Source organism: Phodopus roborovskii, unplaced genomic scaffold, assembly GCF_943737965.1.
Source record: "Phodopus roborovskii unplaced genomic scaffold, PHOROB, whole genome shotgun sequence".
In the NCBI taxonomy this organism is placed as follows: domain Eukaryota; kingdom Metazoa; phylum Chordata; class Mammalia; order Rodentia; family Cricetidae; genus Phodopus; species Phodopus roborovskii.
In genome coordinates, this window is record NW_026126434.1 from 24,624,830 (window position 1) to 24,638,488 (window position 13,659).

Here is a 13,659-nt window from a genome sequence, read left to right on the forward strand (position 1 = left end):
CTAGCAGGATGGCCACACTCCCTGAGAAAGGGCCAAGACAATAAAACATCTGGGGTAGGGATGTTCCGAATCCACTTCAGGGCCATGTAAAGCAAGAGCTCTATCAATGAGCTACACTCCTACCTAGTGGTTTTCAAGATTCTGAATATACTACAGCTGTTCTTCCTCAACCTCACAGCTCCGGGAGTTAGAAGTCGCTCTACCCCCTTCCCATGCTCCCGACCACAGAAACAGGACTTTTCAACCACAGGCCAGCCACTACATTGACTGCCTTTTGCAGAAAATTTCCAGAAACAATAGCTGAATATCAAGGGCTGACAAAATGAACAAGGGGCTGCAGCAGGCTAGGTACCTGGCATCCTCTCAGTAATATAACACTTAGCAAGCAGCCTTTGTGGCCAAACCTGTGGCTGCTTTGCACCAAATGACCGTCCAGCCCAGACTTTGTTCATTCTACCTATCTCCACCATCAACTTCTTGTATACACAAGCACACTTAACTTTATATAAGACCTGAACAGAACTTAAGACACATGGATTCAACATGGCTAATCCACCAAAGGCTCTTATCCTCAACTACTACGAGGTCATACCACTAGATCAGAACACCAAGTCCTCATTTTATTACTTGAATTTCTTGTCACCTCTGCCATCAAATGGGGGGAGAGGGTGTATGTGACACAGCACATCCATCCATATTCCTAACAAAGATAGCTGAATGTACATGGGTTTCTAGTGAGGACTTTTTAAACTAAGTATCTGAATCTTACAAAAACAAAATAAAAAATATCTGCAGTAGCTCCCAGGTATGCTCCAGCTCTTCGAGGAGGAAGGCAGACATTAAGATCAGGAGATCTAGTATGGACAGTGTGAGGTTATGTCCACAAAGCACCTGAATTGTCACAGAAACCTCACCACATTCCCAGACTTGGAAAGTTCTGCTCAGCCTGGCTGCACAGTGAGCTGAGCTAAGCTAATCCAGGGCTCCGAGGAGACTCCACTTTGGTCCGATACTTTTGATAGCCAATTCAATACGGCTAGTTCTCTGTTTGACTCTGGGAAAGTTACAGCTCCTGGATCCACACTTTGAACTTTGGCAATCTTCTTTTCCTCTTAACAGTTCTAGTTTTAACAATAACAGACCAAAATCAAGCTTGTAACTGAATGTTAAAACTCCTGTAGTGACTTTGTTTCCACAATTCACAATTAGGACTTTCCTAAAGTTAGGCTACAAGACCAAAGAAACGGAACTAAACATAATGTAAACCTGCTGCAACCTGACTCAGAGACTGTAGGGAACGAGCTATTCTTCCAGCCATGCATTCTCAATTCTAAAGCACAAGGAACTTTAGGCATCTCCACTCCTGGTACCCTGGTGACAAAGTTTGCCAGGAGAAACCGTGAGCTTCAGCGGCACCTCACACAACAGTGAATCTTAAGACTCAAAGCTCTTATTGCAGCAGGATGCTCCTAACCCGCACAGGCCCCAGGACTAGAGGGTCTGGCAACTCCTGCATCACCTGGACCCCACCTGAGCAACCAAGTGTGCTGGCATCGAGTTCCCGCCTCAGTCAGATCCTTCCTCCGAGTATTTAGAGAAAGCTCATTTTTCTAATGCCATGACAGGAGGCCTGCTTAGGGGCGGGTTCTTCCCTTTAGTGGAAAGTACCCACATTTAAAAAAAACAAACAAACAAAAAAAACAAAAAACCCAGTCACTTCTGGAAGAAGCTTCCGTGGCGAGGCCGACACCAATGTCTCAGCTATTCAGAATCCCCAGGCGTGCGCTCAAACTTGGGTCCCGCGGACCGCGCTCCCAGGTGGCGTGGCAGGACCGGCCGCACAAGGCCGCGGCCGGGAGGAGACCGGAGCCCGGAGCCCGAAGCCCCAGGGTCGGCGGGCTCCGTCCTCATCTGCATCGCTTCCCTTCGCAGTAACACACGGAGCAGGAACAGCGGGGCGAGCGCTCCCTAAGAAGCTATTCCCGATGGGCCGTGGACACGCGCGACACGCTGTCACCGCCCGCGGACTCCCGCGGGGAGCCCCACGCTGGCTCGGGCTGCCCCCCAGGGCCGCGGACCCCGCCGCCATCTTCCTGCCTCGCCGCCCCCTGCCCTCGGCCCGCGCGCCCCCGCCGACCCGCGCGCCCCCGCCGCCCGCGCGCCGCGCTCCGTGAGCGACGGTTAGGCGCGCGCCTCGAGCGGGCCCGGCGCGGAGGCCCTGGCGCCTTCCAGAAATTTCCGCGCCCCTGAACCCACACAGGAAAACAAGCCGGGCGCGCCCCCGCGCCGCGGCCGCAGCGGCGCCCCCTCCCCCATCGGCGCTCCCCTCCCCCGCCCCCGCCCCCGCCCCGGGCGCGGGTCAAGTACGGCCCCGGGCACCGCCCGCCCGACCACCCGCCCGGCCCGCGGCGGAAGAAGCAGCGGCGGAGGCGGCCGCAGCGGCGGCCTCGGCCGGTGTGATTGATAGGGACGGCGGCGGCGAGAGCGGCGGCGGCGGCGGAGCGGTTGAGTGACAGCTTACCTGGGTGCCAATCTTCATCACACTGACAAGCGGCTGCAGCAATCGGGACCCGCAGTGCCGCGCCCGCGTCCAACCGTCACGCCGACGCTGGGCCACGCGACACAGCCTCGCTCAATGGGAGGAGGGCGACGCCGACGCGCGCCGCATCAATATTCACCGCGGGGGCGGGGCCTGCAAGCCCCGGGCCCCGCCTCCGCCCAGCGCGGCGGCGGGCACAGGGCGGGGCGGCGGCGGGCGGGGGCGAGGCAGGGGGCGGGGCGGGCCCAGGATGGGCGGGGCAGAGACCGGTCCCTCCCCGCCGCGCTCCTTCAGCCAGGCCCCACCCAACGGCTCTGCCCCACCGCCAGTAGCTGCCTGCCCCGCCCCAGAGGCAGAGCTTACCATCTCATGACTATGCAATGAAGGCGTGGCCCAGATCGCTGTAGGCCACGCCCCCTCTGCGCCCGCCTCCGCTTTTGGAAAATGGTTTGCCGAGCCGGTTGGAACCATCTGCAGCCCTGGCAGGGAGTATGGGCTGTACCATCTGAAGATCTGCGACTCTGAGCCAACTCCAGCCTTTCTCTGCCTGTTCGGCACCTAGCAATCCATATTCTGGAGCTGGGGTAGGCGCGGGGGTCAGTGGGTGGTGTATCTTTGACACACCAGTGCCTGTGGTGTCTGCCCTGGGACCTGGCCCTGGGTGCTGTCTCCTGAGCGCTCAGCCACACACTGACCGTGATGTCTGGGAAGCGGATACAGACTGGTCTCTAGTCCGCTCATCCTTCCTCCCAGGGAACTCATGTGAACTCCAGGCAGATATCTTGCCCTTCCTTAGGAGGACTGGAAAATGTCTCTAGTTGCAGCTCTGCCTAACCAGGTCTTCTGCAGCAGTGTACCCGACGGGTTTTGGGGCCTTACTGAAAGATGTAAAGACAGAGAGATGGAGGCCCTCAGTTTGCCAGGCTTGTCTAGGTTCATTTATTTTATTAACCAGTGGTCACCTGTGTGTGTGATCATTGCTTTGTATCCACGCACAGCTTAAAGAAAGCGGTTCTGCTGACTCCACAATCCTCAGGAAGAACCTTGTACACTGTGGCTGGTGGCTGGTGGCTGGAAGGGCCCAGAAGTAGACCCAGCATTCACAGCTCAGGGGACTTGCCCTGTGTCCTCAGAGCTCCACAGACACGAGGAAGCAAGTCCTCGTGTAACTACAGTCCAGTCCATGGAACCCATGTGGAAACAGGAAACAAACTACTAACATATATGTGAGGTGTGCATACACATTTACACACACACACAATAACAGCAACAATAAAATCTGAAGAGAAGTGAGTTTTGGGGTGCTGAAGATGTATCACTTGATAGAGTGCTTGCCTAGCACCCACAAACCCCTAGGTGACATGCCTGTCACCCCAGCTCTTGGGAGGTAGAAGCAGGGGGATCAGAAGTTTAAAGCCATCCTTGGCTACATACTGGATTCCTGGCCAGCATGGAATATGTGGGACCATGTCTCAAAAAGCAAAAAGATAACAAGAATTCCAAGCGATCAAAGGAAGGTGTCCTGGTTTGCTTGCTGTCACTGTCACAAAGCACTGACCAAAACACCTGGGAGAGGAAAGCACTTATTTCCACATTATGGCCTGTCATTGAGCAAAGTCTTATTGACTTCCTTTCCATGACTTGATCAACTTGCTTTTTTATACAACCCAGGACCACCTGCCAAAGCTGGCACCACTCACAATGAGCTGTGCCCTCCCACATCAATCAGCAATTAAGAAAATGTCCCACAGATATTCCCAAGGCAAATCTGATGAAAGCAATTCTTCATTTATGGTATTGGTTTCCCAGGTGACTCTAGTTTGTCAAGGTGACAAAAACCAACCATTGCAGAAGGCAAAAGCCTTCTTAAACAGGGTCCTGTGCAATGGCTGTGGCTGATGTTCTAGGAAGAGATGAAGGGGCTTCACTTCATCCTGGCTCAGGTTTCCACTTGTCTTCTATCCAGCCTATTAAAGCAGCTGAGTTTGTCAGTAGGATCCAGGTGCATGGTCACCCAAATACAAGCTGCCCACCCAGAATCCAGAGCTAGCTAAGTCCCCTTTCCCCAATCTGGGTTCAGAGTTCAGGGATCTAGTCTTCTTGCCTTATTCCTTTTCTGTCATTCATTTCCTGTTCACACAAGTTCATTTGTAGGAGAAGGAAAACTCTCTTGTCTTTGCTGCAAGTTGACCCGTCCACCGAGGGAGCAGAGGCTCTCACGTCAGAGGACACACAGGACCTCTTCCTAGAGCTGAGATCCAGGGTGGTTTCTAAGAAAACGAACATCATTCATTTAGCTGGGCACCTTTAATCCCAGCACTAGGGAGACAGAGAGCCAGACTTATCTCTGTGAGTTCAAGGCCAGCCTGGTCTACAGAGCTAGTTCCAGGACAGCTAGGGCTGTTGAGAAACCCTGCTTGACACCCCCCTCCAAAAAAAGAATATTAAGCACTTAACTCTTTGCCATCCATTCTGTGTCTTTGTGATGCCTTTTAAAGCTTCATTATTAGGGGCTGGAGAGAAGGCACCATGGTAAAAGCACATATAGCTCTTCCAGAGGCAGGCCACCTATGACTCCAGCTCCAAGTGAGCCTACATCCTCTCTGGCATCTGTGGGTACATACCCACAGAAACGCATAAATTATTTTTAAAAGCTTCATCATTATTTTCCTAAGGACCATATTTCAGGGCAAGAAATTAAAAACCACACACACACAGTATATGAGGAATTCAAGAGTGGAATTCTTTCCCATTTTTACAACACTGGATGCAACTTGTGGGGTTAAAGGAATGATCTTGGGACTTAAGTGTGCAACCGGCTCTTCCCACTCAGGAAGCACCTGGCCATGACCTCACTTTGACTTGCACATGCTCATCGTGTCTCTGTTTTTATTCTGTTTCTGATTTTATCCCAACTGTCATTCAAAGAAACAAGGATCTCAGTGCTCTGAGCGTAGGTGCTTGTGGTGTACACAAGTCTGAAGGTGTAACAACTGAAGGGAGGGATCAGCTAGCCACCTGTACTGAGTGTAGAGCTGGGACATTAGGCAGTAAAGAGGACTGGGGATAGTGGATAGGAAGGGGAAGGGGAGGAGGAAAAGGAGAGTGAGAAAAAAAAAAGTATAACACAATATAAACAAGAAGGGAGAAAAAAAGAAGAGGAAGATTGACTGGGATGAAGCCAGATGGTGTTCCATGCAAATGCACAGGAAGGGCAGAATTAACAAAGGCAGCAACTTGAGGGATTGAGCTCCTGCTCTGGCCCAGCCAGGGCTCAGGCTTGCAGGGGACCTCACAGAAAAAGGATATGGATCCTGACCACCAAGGCTTCAGTGTGCATATCAGCCCAGTGCAAGAAGTCAGCAATAGTCAGATGGACACAGCCAGCCCTGCTATTCCATGTAGACTAGAGGAGGACTCTGAGTGTCCTTAAGTGGCCTGGGGGTCTGGGAGCAGAGTTATGAATGTGTATAGGGTACCAGTAATCCCAGACACTCAAGAGGCTAAATCTGGAGTTCAGAGCCAGCCTGAGTGATTTATGAACACACACCCCCATCTCAAAATCAACCATCTAGGCTTGGTGTTTTGTATCTGTAATCCTAGCACTTGTGGAAGTGGAGGCAGGAGGACCAGAGTTCAAGAACATCCTTGGCTACATAGCAAGTTCCAGGCCAGCCAGCCAGGCCTATATGAGGCACTGTTTCTAAAAAAAAAAAAAAAAAAAAAATGAAAAACAAAGACAAAACTCAACCAATCAATTAGGATGTATAGATTCCACTGGAGTTGTTTTTCTGTTTTAATTTTATCTTTATGTGTGTAGTGTGTATTATATGATTGTATGTGTTAGGGTGCACGTGTGTGTGTGTGTGTGTGTGTGTGTGTGTGTGTGTGTGTGTGTGTAGACCAGGGCTCAACATTGACTGTCTTCCTTAGTCACTTTATACCTTATTTTTTAAGACAAAGCCTCTCACTGAACCTATACCTACCTGCCAATTCAGTTAGATGGGCTGGCCAGCAAGTCTCAGGGATCCCATCTCTACCTTCCTAGCTCTGGGATTATAGGTGAGTAAAGCCTCTCTGGACTTTTTCACATGATCAAAGCCAGACCCTCACAATAGTGTTGCTAGCCCTTTACCATCTCTATGGGTCCTAAATGTTAGTATTTAGGCATTTGTACTGGCCTTCCTTTGGAGTTTTGACAGGATATGCCTTCAGCTGCAGCCACTAAGAGCACCACCTGTGCCTATTCACTATGTTCCCTTTTAAAAGGGCCTTGTCCACCTCCCATCTCTCTCTTTCCCTCTCTCAGTCTATCTGTCCCTGCCACCACCACCACCCCCACCTGCTCCTGTCCCTGGAGGCCAGTCTCCTCTCTCTACCCTTTCCCCTGAGAAAGAGATCTGATTTGAATGAGATGTCCCACATAGTCTCAGGCTTTTGAATACTTGGTCCCCTAAACATGGTATGGTTCTGTTTGTGGAGGTTAAAGAGGTTTGTCATTGCTGGAGAAAGTACATCACTGGGGGCAGGGGTGAGATTAAAAAAAAAAAAAAAACTCATGTGGGTTCCCCTACCCCTCTCAACTTTGTGCTTGTGTTTCAAGATGTGAGAGCTCTCAGTTTCCTGTTGTAGCTACCATGCATACCTGCTGCTTACTGCCATACTCTTCCCACTGTAATGGACTCTAGCCCTCTGGAACTGTAATCCCAAACAAACTCTTCCTTCTATAGGCTGACTTGCTCGTGGTGTGCAGGGCCCTGCATGGACCCCCCCAAGGCACCTTGAGCAAGCCTGAAGCTGTTGGCCGGAACTCCTTGCCCCAAAGCTGTTATTGGTACTCTTCCCGTTTTGATAACACATACCTCGTGACTACACACACCTCGTAGGGAGGAGCTAAGCCTAAAAATCCTGTTATTTTCCACTGTGCTGTAAGTCCTTATTTAAGCCTGTTGCATCCCTTCAATAAATGGCATTCGGCATTCTGACATTGCCATTGAACTAATGACCCATTGTCTTGTCTCTTTATTTCAATCACTAGGCTTTGCCTGATTCGTGGAACAGATGGTAGTGCAGGCGCTACATTGGTGTCTTATCAAAGCAACAGAAAAGCAACAGAGAGGAACTCTGGGATTCAGAGAACTTCCAGGTATGGGTACTGTGGAGGGTAGTGACCCCTGAGGACTTGGGAGCCCATGCCCTTTCCCTGTACCTCAGAACCTCCAGCACCTAGTTGGTCCTAAGTTGTCCCTTTAAAATAAAAAGATAAATTTAAGTAAAATGTCTTTCTGAGTTCTGTGAACAATTCTAGCAAATGACAAAATATGCCCAGAGGAATTCAAAGTCAAGGCATGAAACCCTCCAGTTTATAGTGAACCTACCAGAAACACCCACATCAGCCAGGACCTGAAGCTATTGTCTCAAGTGGGGTCCATCCTGTGTGTGTGTGGTGGTGGGTACAGTCTTGGCCTATGGTATCTGATGTTCCAGGTGAAGCTAGGGTTGAGTGAATCTCCCACCTGGGAATTAGTGTGTGGGGAGATACCCACCAGGTTAAGATCACAGATGTGCTCTGCAGTGGAGGAGAAAGCAGTCAGATTGTTTTGTTGTGTTGTGCACTCCTCACCAAGCACAATTCAACCCACACAATTGGGAAAGCAGGACACAAGGCATGAGGGAATTCCAATCTGGAAACAGCTATTCAGGGGGTATCAGATCCTCCACATGTCCATTCCCCACCCCCCACCCCCCACACTCCATTCAGCAGGATTCCACAGCCGTCATGACTGGTTAAAGGCTGCCCATGTGGTGGGCTCAGACCCTGGCACCAGAGTGACATGGTTTATGGAGAACAGTCCTCAGGAGGCTGTGTGTGCATCAAAGGCTTAAGCGGTCACCAGCCTGTGATGTTTCAGGAGGTGCTGGGGCCCTTAATATTAAGGTAGTGCCTAGAGGGAGGAGTCAGCTCACTGGAGGCCTGCCCTTAAGGGGTACATTGGGAACCCAGTCCTGTTTCTGTTTTGCTTCCTGGAATGCTGTGTGAGTAGCTTCCTCTGGCAGTCTCTTACCTTAATGTGCTGCCTTGCCACAGGCCCAATGTTACAGGGTCAATAGACCATGGGTCTGAGCCCTCAAAACTATAAACCTTCCTTCTTCTTACATTGATAATCTCAGTGATCTTGTGATGGTAACCACTGACCCACATGGAAACTTAAAAACCTTCTCTCTAACATGTTTGCTGAGGGGCCACCCAGGGGTGTCAGACCTCACCTGCTGGCAAGGCATATTGCCTGAGAGTGTAAGCAGCAACCCAAGGCTACAAGGTTCTGGCTTCCATGGTTCCTGGTTTTACTCTGACAGCTTGAAACTTTGGATGAATTCCAGATCCAGCAGCCTTTGTCCCATGGCCTGTCCCAGAACAGCTGTGCTCATGGCTCAGCATCATACAGCCCTAGGGTCATATAGGCCCCAGAGATGCAGGGCCAGAAGCTAGATAGTGATACCCATGCTGCTCAGTGTGGAGGCAGGGTGGTTACACTGTGGGTTAGACAGACCTAGTCCCTCAGGCCACAAGTAACCATGCTGCACTGTGCCTGTGGCCACCCACCCTGCTTTCTTGCAAGCAACAGCAACTTGTGTGGCCAACTGTAGCTTCAGTTTTTTTTTTTTTTTTTTTTTTTTTTTTTTTTGTTTTTTTGGTTTTTTGGTTTTGTTTTGTTTTTTTCCAGAATGGGTCAGCTTCCAAATTAGATCCACAGATTTGAGGGGTGCCGACATTTTGTAAAGTGTTGTTTTATCCTGTCTGAGTCTTGCTATGTGGTCCAGGCTAACCTTAAACTTGGCTATCTTTCTGTCCCAGTCTCCCTAATGTTGAAATTACAGAGATGACCCTGCAGCCCCAGCACTGTGAAATATGTTTTCAATGAAACGAGGGAAATGAGTACAAATGTCTTCCCACAGAGACAAGCTCTCCTTCATCCTCCTGCCCAGTGTGGGGCTGAGGACAGGTCAGCTCAGCTGTGCCCAGCTCTGTCTGACAAAGGAGCCAACATGCCGAGTCTAGGTTCCTTCTGTTGTTTGCTATGAAGAGTGATCCATTTTAAACATCTCTCAAAGCCTCCTGGCTTCTTTCCCACGCTGTAGCCAATGCAGGATTCCCTTCCTTTTGAAGGCTGAAGGTTACCCCCACCGAAGGCTGAAGCCTATCCCATTATGTGTGTGGATCCCAATGTATTATTAGTCCACCCCATCAGCCTTGGGATATTTGGGTTGCTTCCAAATTTTTGCAATTGAGAATAGGGCTTCTCTGCACATGGGTGTGCAGAGCACTCATGAAATCCTGCTTTCAACTTTTGGGGTATCGGCCTCAAAACTGAAAGTGGAATTGTTGGGTCCCATTTTAAGAGCTTTAAAAAAAAAAAAAAAAAAAAAAAAAAAAGACTTTGTTTTGAATTATGTATGTGTGTATGGGGGATGTGCACATGAGTGCAGGCATCCAAGGAAGTTCTCCCTGGAGCTGGAATTACTGGAGGTTGTGAGCCACTTGATATGGGTGTTAGGAACCAAACTCAGTTTTGTGGAAGAGCAGGACATGCTAGCTCTCTAGCCCTTTTGTGATTGTTTGCATTCTTTAAGCAAGGTCACATGCATCCCAGGCTGGTCTTGAATTTATCTTGTAGCTGAGATTGGCCCTGCATCCAGCTCCATGGCAGGTGTGTGTCACCACACCCTGTTTCATAAATCCATGTTTAATCTCTGGAGCAGCCGACACCCTGTTTTCCACAGCAGCTGTGTAGTTTTGTGTCCCCCACCAGCTGCACACAAGGGCTCTTAGCCTCTCCACTTCCTCCCAGCATTTATCTCTCTCCCCACCATCCTCCCTCCCTCCCTCCCTCCCTCCCCTCCCCCCTCTCCCTCCTTCCCTCCCTCCCTCTCTCTCTCTTCCTCCCTCCCCCTCTCTCTCCCTCCCTCCCTCTCTCTCCCTCCCTCTCTCTCTCTCCCTCTCTCTTGGTGGGTATGAAGCAGTGTCACTGATCTCTAAGATCAATTTGATTCTAGTTTGCTGCTACACTTTCTGTCTCCTCGCTTCACCTCCTGATGATATGGAATTTCCTAAACAGTTAAGAAGACTAAATTCCCAAGAGTTGGGGATAGGACTGTTTGTTTATACTACTGAACACTCCCGGGCTGGAGCCTGAGCTGTCTCTCTTTCCCTGGCTAGCTGGCTTCCGGCTCATGCGAGCATACACTCCTCATGCAAACACACACTCCCAAAAACTGAAACAGAACTAAAAACAAAACAAAACAACAACAACAAAAATTTTTTTAAAAACCTAGTCTGTCCCACTTTTGATAACCTAAACATTTAAGAAAAGATTTCCCCAAACAAAGAACAGACAACAAGGAGGGTGACATTGTTTAACATTTTGGCAAATTCCTTCAACATCTGGCTTAATGGAGGACAGCCAGATTGCCCCTATTTGCTTCCGCATTCAGCGATTGGTGATTTATAACTCTGGCTGATGTGCATGAAGAATGAGGCCTCGAAGACAGGTCTGAAGCCGGAATGTAAAGTAGGATTTAGGTAGCCTTTAGAGATGACATGAAGTTCTGCCAAATTCCATGTGGCTGTTTCTGACAAGGCTGGGCCATTGGCAGTAGATTTAGGTACAGTCATGGATGTCACATTGATAAACTAAAAGCCACTACTGCTTGGGCTTGACCAATAGACACATTACCCACGTGGGATTCTACCACAGGGCCATTTGGAAGCATCTGGTCACAGATTGTGCAGATGTACCAAATGTTGGCCATTTTCACTAAATTAAACAAAACCCTGGTTGTTAGTGGCCCTGCCTCCTTCCTAAGAGTCAACAGCAGAAAGTGATCAAGTTTACGTCACAGATATAAGTTCTCCAGGATTTTAGCTTGCAATATCAGATTTTATTTCTCACAACCAAAGGGCTAGCTAGCACTGTCCATGGTTGAAAGCACAGGCCCATTATGTTTTCAGTCTGGTTGTGAACTTCTGTGCTCACTGAGCAGCTGGGACCCTGAGGTGGGGTGTACACTAGGTCTGATTTTATTGCTTATTTTAAAGAAATCATCTGCCCAGGAGTCTAAGTAGCAAGTGCACAAGCATGGAGACCTGAGTTCAGAGTCTTTCTCCCTAGTACTCAAGGCTGGGATAGCTGGGATGTGTCAGTTAGTTGTTCTTTCAAATAAAAAGGAGTATTCCAGTGGTAATGCACACCTTTAACACCAGCATTGGGAGGCAGAGGCAGGGGAATCTCTGAGTTTGAGGCCAGCCTGGTCTATAGAGTTCCGGGACAGCCAGGGTAACACAGAGAAACCCTGTCTCAAACAACAAAAGAACCCAAAACCCAAAACTAAACAAAAGAGTATTCCATAAAAATAAACCCAGCAGGCCTTGGGATGCAGCTTATTGTCCAGCATGCACAGGAACCCTGGGTTCTACTTCTAGCACTAAAAATGTCTGGAAGGGATGAAGGAAAAGTGGGAGGAAGAGAGGAAAAAGAGAAGAGAGGGGGAAGAAGGAAGGAAAGACAAGAGAGAGGGAGAAAGAAAGGGCAGGAGGGGAGGAAGGAGGGAGGAGAAATAAGAGAGGAAGGAATGGAGAAAAAAAAAAAAAAAAAAACTGAGCCTGAAAAAAGAAAATAAGAAACTGACAATAATCTGACTCTCCTGCCTCAGCCTTCTACCTAGGATTACAGGTATGTGTCATAACAGCTTAAAAACAAACAAACAAAAACCAGCAGGTATGTGATGGTAACAGATGGCACCAGCAGGAGAGGTTTTTGCTGCTGTCTCATTGGTAAGCTGTCAAGGAGATGACCTGTTTTTGTGAAAGTAAGTTCAGGTGACAACGACATTGACATCATACTTGGTTAAAGCAGCTAACCCTCCATGATGTGGCCCGGTCTCAGTCCCTTGACTTAAGACCTTAAGAGAGAAGATAGGGCCCAGGAAGGAAGGAATTCTGCCACCATGTGGCCTTGGTCTCCAGAGACAGCATAGACGATGGCCAGGCAGCTGTGTACTCTGGTGTTCATCATTGCAAAACAATCTCCTGAAGTGCAGTGCATGGCTTGCAGAGCACTCAGAACCAAAGGAAATCAGGTCTGAGAAACTGTACCTTTGATGATTGGCTTCTTGATCTCAGGTCCTGCCCCGAGTATGGGCAGGGCTCTCTCTGAAGTCTCTTGCCTGATTGAGGAGTTGTTTTCTTGTTTTTTAGTTTTGGTTTTCTCCAAGAGCAGTACAACTGACTTGGACTCCCCCTGTACCCCACTAGCAGGGAAAATGAACTCACAGCAAGGAAGGCAAGAAGCTGGAGCAGAGTTGCTGAGGTAGGAACTGTGTTCTCTGATGTCTCCGAATGGTAAGTTCACTTCTACATGATTAGGATAGCAGGAATGAGGGGGCAACAAGGGAAAGACTCCACCAGGCATTTACGCGGTGCATGCCTTCTTTCCAAGGCTTCACCCATGTTGTAAGAAGGCCTTTGCTCCAATGCAGCCTGCCACCTGCTTTTTCACAACTTGTCACTACCTTCCCCAGAGCCCAGAGCACTTTGTGCCAAGCCTCCATGTATCCTTCAGGCCAATTCATTTCTCTACAAATCACTGGGCCTGCCCTCCCTCTCTCTGAAATGCTGTCCACTCATTCCCTCTTCCCTCACCCAGTAAGGAAAGGTGCTTAAGCTCCAGCCATCTGGCCCTTCTCTGATTTTCATGTTTTGTATGGCTTCTGTGCACATGTGCATTTTAATAAATCTGTCCACTTTTCTCCCACCATCCTGCCTGCTGTCAGTTTCAGCGCACTCAGTTTGCAAAACTGTAGAGGGAAACTTGAACTTCACTGCACCTGCAGACCTCACACTTAACAGCCCCAAGTTCCTTGAAATAAACCTGAGAAAGAAGAAAGGAAGGAAGGACAGATGGATGGATAGGTGGGTGAGTGTATGGATGGGTGGATGAGTGGGTGGTTAGATAGTGGATGGATGGATGTGTAGATGGATGTATAGATGGGTGTGTGTGGGAGGGTGGGTGTAGATGTCTCCAGCCCACACATTATGCTTCTCAGAAGAATTCTGCCATTCT

The 13,659-nt window shown here is 49.3% G+C and overlaps 1 protein-coding gene across 5 annotated transcripts in view; it reads right to left on the minus strand.

The window, feature by feature from the left end:
- The window catches only part of Pknox1 (PBX/knotted 1 homeobox 1), a 40,160-nt gene extending 37,512 nt beyond the window's left edge, over positions 1-2,648 (minus strand). For 3 of the 5 annotated variants that reach the window (XM_051187049.1, XM_051187052.1, XM_051187051.1), the window contains exon 1: positions 2,522-2,648. The gene's annotated coding sequence lies outside the window, so the exon portion shown is untranslated. The remainder of the gene's footprint in view (positions 1-2,521) is intronic. The other 2 variants (XM_051187050.1, XM_051187048.1) reach the window with 1 other exon arrangement.
- Between the last annotated feature and the right edge of the window lie 11,011 nt (positions 2,649-13,659).